Consider the following 6647-nt stretch of genomic DNA (forward strand, 5'->3'; position numbering starts at 1 on the left):
TTGAAATCCAGACTAATCCACGCCTGATTCATTTTCACAAACGTCAGTCTCTCCACACTTTGGGTGGACAGTCGTGTCCTCCGCGGAGTTGCAATACCTCCTGCCGCACTAAACACGCGCTCCGATGCCACGCTACTGGCCGGGCATGACAGCCTTTCAAGGGCAAATTCAGCTAGTTGGGGCCAAAGGTCAAGTTTCGTTGCCCAGTAGTCAAGGGGATTGTCTACCTCGGTTGGCAGGGTGCTGTCCAAGTAGGCCTAAGCCTGTTGTTTGAGGTCCTGCTCCAGGTCCACCTGATGCTGCTGCTGCTGCTGCGGCTGGTTAGTAGTTTCCTCACTGCGCTGGTGAAGAAAGCTACTCATCATCGACTGCAGACTGAGGCAGCCGCTGCTGGTGGAGCTGCCACTGCTCCTACCACCCCACCCCTCCCCTGCTGCCATGGCAGCGGAACGCGAGCGCACAGGGCCCACAGTGTCTGAGGATGGACGTTGGCGCACAAAGGCAGAGACCAACTGACTACATAGGTGGTTTTTATAGTACGTTATTTTGGCCTCCCTCTCAGCAGGTGTGAAAAAGGCCACCATTTTTGAACGGTAGCGAGGGTCCAACAAGGTGGACAGCCAAAAGTCATCCCTCTGTCTGATGGTTATTATTCGGCTGTCGCTACGCAAGCAACCGAGCATGCTATGGGCCATTTGTGCCAAGGAATGCGAGGGACTCCCTGCCTCCATCTCCACAGCATACTGCCACGGTGCGTCTGGGTCCTCTGTCTCCTCCTCCTCCTCCTCTACCAGATGCTCCTGCTCCTCCACTCCTGTCCGCTGAGTGGAAAAACCACCCATTTCACTCAATAATTCCTGAGCACCAATGTCCTCCTCTACCTCCTCCTCTTCTTCCTGTCCTGCCCCCACAGGGGTCATGTGGCGTTGAGATCTGTGCGCCACGTCTACCGCACCCTGACCAGCCATTGTTAACAGCATTTGTTCCAGGACGTGCAACAGAGGAATGACGTCGTTCATCCCATAGTCCTGGCGACTCACGAATAGCGTGGCCTCCTCAAAGGGCCTGAGCAAGCGCAGGTGTCACGCATGAGCTGCCAATGGCTGACATCTAAGTTACACAGGGAGTACCTTTATCCGCTTTTAACATCAGGAAATCGGTGATGGCCTTTCGCTGTTCGTAAAGGCGGTCTAACATATGTAGGGTTGAATTCCACGTTGTTGCAACGTCACAGCATGAGGAGTCGGTACGGGGGCCCATGGCAGATTACGTGCCTGGCAGCAGCAATGGGAGGCCCGTAATCTGCCAGCACCCTATGTCAAAAAATTCAACACACCAGCAGTGTGAGGAGACCTGAAAGTGGCACATGGCAGAGTGTGGCTATGGAGACAGCAGCAATGGGAGGCCGTACAGGGACCCATGACACACTCTGGACTTGGCAGCAGCATGAGGAGGCGGTATAGGGGCCCATGGCAGATTAGGGGCCTGGCAGCAGCAATGGGAGGCCCGTAATCTGCCAGCACCCTATGTCAAAAAATTCTACACACCAGCAGTGTGAGGAGACCTGAAAGTGGCACATGGCAGAGTGTGGCGATGGAGACAGCAGCAATGGGAGGCCGTACAGGGACCCATGAGAGACTCTGGACCTGGCAGCAGCATGAGGAGGCGGTATATAGGGGCCTATGGCAGATTAGGGGCCTGGCAGCAGCTATAGGAGGCCCGTAATCTGCCAGCACCCTATGTCAAAAAATTCTACACACCAGCAGTGTGAGGAGACCTGAAAGTGGCACATGGCAGAGTGTGGCGATGGAGACAGCAGCAATGGGAGGCCGTACAGGGACCCATGAGAGACTCTGGACCTGGCAGCAGCATGAGGAGGCGGTATATAGGGGCCTATGGCAGATTAGGGGCCTGGCAGCAGCTATAGGAGGCCCGTAATCTGCCAGCACCCTATGTCAAAAAATTCTACACACCAGCAGTGTGAGGAGACCTGAAAGTGGCACATGGCAGAGTGTGGCGATGGAGACAGCAGCAATGGGAGGCCGTACAGGGACCCATGACAGACTCTGGACCTGGCAGCAGCATGAGGAGGCGGTATATAGGGGCCTATGGCAGATTAGGGGCCTGGCAGCAGCTATAGGAGGCCCGTAATCTGCCAGCACCCTATGTCAAAAAATTCTACACACCAGCAGTGTGAGGAGACCTGAAAGTGGCACATGGCAGAGTGTGGCGATGGAGACAGCAGCAATGGGAGGCCGTACAGGGACCCATGAGAGACTCTGGACCTGGCAGCAGCATGAGGAGGCGGTATATAGGGGCCTATGGCAGATTAGGGGCCTGGCAGCAGCTATAGGAGGCCCATAATCTGCCAGCACCCTATGTCAAAAAATTCAACACACCAGCAGTGTGAGGAGACCTGAAAGTGGCACATGGCATGAGACACTGTGGACCTGGCAGCAGCATGAGGAGGCGGTATATAGGGGCCCATGGCAGATTAGGGGCCTGGCAGCAGCTATGGGAGGCCCGTAATCTGCCAGCACCCTATGTCAAAAAATTCAACACACCAGCAGTGTGTGAGGAGACCTGAAAGTGGCACATGGCAGAGTGTGGCGATGGAGACAGCAGCAATGGGAGGCCGTACAGGGACCCATGACAGACTCTGGACTTGGCAGCAGCATGAGGAGGCGGTATATAAGGGCCTATGGCAGATTAGGGGCCTGGCAGCAGCTATAGGAGGCCCGTAATCTGCCAGCACCCTATGTCAAAAAATTCAACACACCAGCAGTGTGAGGAGACCTGAAAGTGGCACATGGCAGAGTGTGGCGATGGAGACAGCAGCAATGGGAGGCCGTACAGGGACCCATGAGAGACTCTGGACCTGGCAGCAGCATGAGGAGGCGGTATATAGGGGCCTATGGCAGATTAGGGGCCTGGCAGCAGCTATAGGAGGCCCGTAATCTGCCAGCACCCTATGTCAAAAAATTCTACACACCAGCAGTGTGTGAGGAGACCTGAAAGTGGCACATGGCAGAGTGTGGCGATGGAGACAGCAGCAATGGGAGGTCGTACAGGGACCCATGAGAGACTCTGGACCTGGCAGCAGCATGAGGAGGCGGTATATAGGGGCCTATGGCAGATTAGGGGCCTGGCAGCAGCAATGGGAGGCCCGTAATCTGCCAGCACCCTATGTCAAAAAATTCAACACACCAGCAGTGTGTGAGGAGACCTGAAAGTGGCACATGGCAGAGTGTGGCGATGGAGACAGCAGCAATGGGAGGCCATACAGGGACCCATGAGAGACTCTGGACCTGGCAGCAGCATGAGGAGGCGGTATATAGGGGCCTATGGCAGATTAGGGGCCTGGCAGCAGCTATGGGAGGCCCGTAATCTGCCAGCACCCTATGTCAAAAAATTCTACACACCAGCAGTGTGTGAGGAGACCTGAAAGTGGCACATGGCAGAGTGTGGCGATGGAGACAGCAGCAATGGGAGGCCGTACAGGGACCCATGAGAGACTCTGGACCTGGCAGCAGCATGAGGAGGCGGTATATAGGGGCCTATGGCAGATTAGGGGCCTGGCAGCAGCTATGGGAGGCCCGTAATCTGCCAGCACCCTATGTCAAAAAATTCTACACACCAGCAGTGTGTGAGGAGACCTGAAAGTGGCACATGGCAGAGTGTGGCGATGGAGACAGCAGCAATGGGAGGCCGTACAGGGACCCATGAGAGACTCTGGACCTGGCAGCAGCATGAGGAGGCGGTATATAGGGGCCTATGGCAGATTAGGGGCCTGGCAGCAGCTATGGGAGGCCCGTAATCTGCCAGCACCCTATGTCAAAAAATTCTACACACCAGCAGTGTGTGAGGAGACCTAAAAGTGGCACATGGCAGAGTGTGGCGATGGAGACAGCAGCAATGGGAGGCCGTACAGGGACCCATGACAGACTCTGGACCTTGCAGCAGCATGAGGAGGCGGTATATAGGGGCCTATGGCAGATTAGGGGCCTGGCAGCAGCAATGGGAGGCCCGTAATCTGCCAGCACCCTATGTCAAAAAATTCAACACACCAGCAGTGTGTGAGGAGACCTGAAAGTGGCACATGGCAGAGTGTGGCGATGGAGACAGCAGCAATGGGAGGCCGTACAGGGACCCATGAGAGACTCTGGACCTGGCAGCAGCATGAGGAGGCGGTATATAGGGGCCTATGGCAGATTAGGGGCCTGGCAGCAGCTATAGGAGGCCCGTAATCTGCCAGCACCCTATGTCAAAAAATTCTACACACCAGCAGTGTGTGAGGAGACCTGAAAGTGGCACATGGCAGAGTGTGGCGATGGAGACAGCAGCAATGGGAGGCCGTACAGGGACCCATGAGAGACTCTGGACCTGGCAGCAGCATGAGGAGGCGGTATATAGGGGCCTATGGCAGATTAGGGGCCTGGCAGCAGCTATGGGAGGCCCGTAATCTGCCAGCACCCTATGTCAAAAAATTCTACACACCAGCAGTGTGTGAGGAGACCTGAAAGTGGCACATGGCAGAGTGTGGCGATGGAGACAGCAGCAATGGGAGGCCGTACAGGGACCCATGAGAGACTCTGGACCTGGCAGCAGCATGAGGAGGCAGTATATAGGGGCCTATGGCAGATTAGGGGCCTGGCAGCAGCTATAGGAGGCCGTAATCTGCCAGCACCCTATGTCAAAAAATTCTACACACCAGCAGTGTGTGAGGAGACCTGAAAGTGGCACATGGCAGAGTGTGGCGATGGAGACAGCAGCAATGGGAGGCCGTACAGGGACCCATGAGAGACTCTGGACCTGGCAGCAGCATGAGGAGGCGGTATATAGGGGCCTATGGCAGATTAGGGGCCTGGCAGCAGCTATAGGAGGCCCGTAATCTGCCAGCACCCTATGTCAAAAAATTCTACACACCAGCAGTGTGTGAGGAGACCTGAAAGTGGCACATGGCAGAGTGTGGCGATGGAGACAGCAGCAATGGGAGGCCGTACAGGGACCCATGAGAGACTCTGGACCTGGCAGCAGCATGAGGAGGCGGTATATAGGGGCCTATGGCAGATTAGGGGCCTGGCAGCAGCTATGGGAGGCCCGTAATCTGCCAGCACCCTATGTCAAAAAATTCTACACACCAGCAGTGTGTGAGGAGACCTGAAAGTGGCACATGGCAGAGTGTGGCGATGGAGACAGCAGCAATGGGAGGCCGTACAGGGACCCATGAGAGACTCTGGACCTGGCAGCAGCATGAGGAGGCGGTATATAGGGGCCTATGGCAGATTAGGGGCCTGGCAGCAGCTATGGGAGGCCCGTAATCTGCCAGCACCCTATGTCAAAAAATTCTACACACCAGCAGTGTGAGGAGACCTGAAAGTGGCACATGGCAGAGTGTGGCGATGGAGACAGCAGCAATGGGAGGCCGTACAGGGACCCATGAGAGACTCTGGACCTGGCAGCAGCATGAGGAGGCGGTATATAGGGGCCTATGGCAGATTAGGGGCCTGGCAGCAGCTATGGGAGGCCCGTAATCTGCCAGCACCCTATGTCAAAAAATTCTACACACCAGCAGTGTGAGGAGACCTGAAAGTGGCACATGGAAGAGTGTGGCGATGGAGACAGCAGCAATGGGAGGCCGTACAGGGACCCATGAGAGACTCTGGACCTGGCAGCAGCATGAGGAGGCGGTATATAGGGGCCTATGGCAGATTAGGGGCCTGGCAGCAGCAATGGGAGGCCCGTAATCTGCCAGCACCCTATGTCAAAAAATTCTACACACCAGCAGTGTGTGAGGAGACCTGAAAGTGGCACATGGCAGAGTGTGGCGATGGAGACAGCAGCAATGGGAGGCCGTACAGGGACCCATGAGAGACTCTGGACCTGGCAGCAGCATGAGGAGGCGGTATATAGGGGCCTATGGCAGATTAGGGGCCTGGCAGCAGCAATGGGAGGCCCGTAATCTGCCAGCACCCTATGTCAAAAAATTCAACACACCAGCAGTGTGTGAGGAGACCTCAAAGTGGCACATGTTTGAGGCATGATTCATGGCGGATTTAGTCAGTTGTGTCAGGAACTGGTGGTTTGAAATCCAGACTAATCCACGCCTGATTCATTTTCACAAACGTGAGTCTCTCCACACTTTGGGTGGACAGTCGTGTCCTCCGCGGAGTTACAATACCTCCTGCCGCACTAAACACGCGCTCCGATGCCACGCTACTGGCCGGGCATGACAGCCTTTCAAGGGCAAATTCAGCTAGTTGGGGCCAAAGGTCAAGTTTTGTTGACCAGTAGTCAAGGGCATTGTCTACCTCGGTTGGCAGGGTGCTGTCCAAGTAGGCCCAAGCCTGTTGTTTGAGGTCCTGCTCCAGGTCCACCTGATGCTGCTGCTGCTGCTGCTGCGGCTGGTTAGTAGTTTCCTCACTGCGCTGGTGAAGAAAGCTACTCATCATCGACTGCAGACTGAGGCAGCCGCTGCTGGTGGAGCTGCCACTGCTCCTACCACCCCACCCCTCCCCTGCTGCCATGGCAGCGGAACGCGAGCGCACAGGGCCCACAGTGTCTGAGGATGGACGTTGGCGCACAAAGGCAGAGACCAACTGACTACATAGGTGGTTTTTATAGTACGTTATTTTGGCCTCCCTCTC

The sequence above is a fragment of the Staurois parvus genome, unplaced genomic scaffold (assembly GCF_062004578.1).
Source record: "Staurois parvus isolate SC_StPar_1 unplaced genomic scaffold, SC_StPar_1.0 ptg001098l, whole genome shotgun sequence".
NCBI classification, from domain to species: Eukaryota; Metazoa; Chordata; class Amphibia; order Anura; family Ranidae; genus Staurois; species Staurois parvus.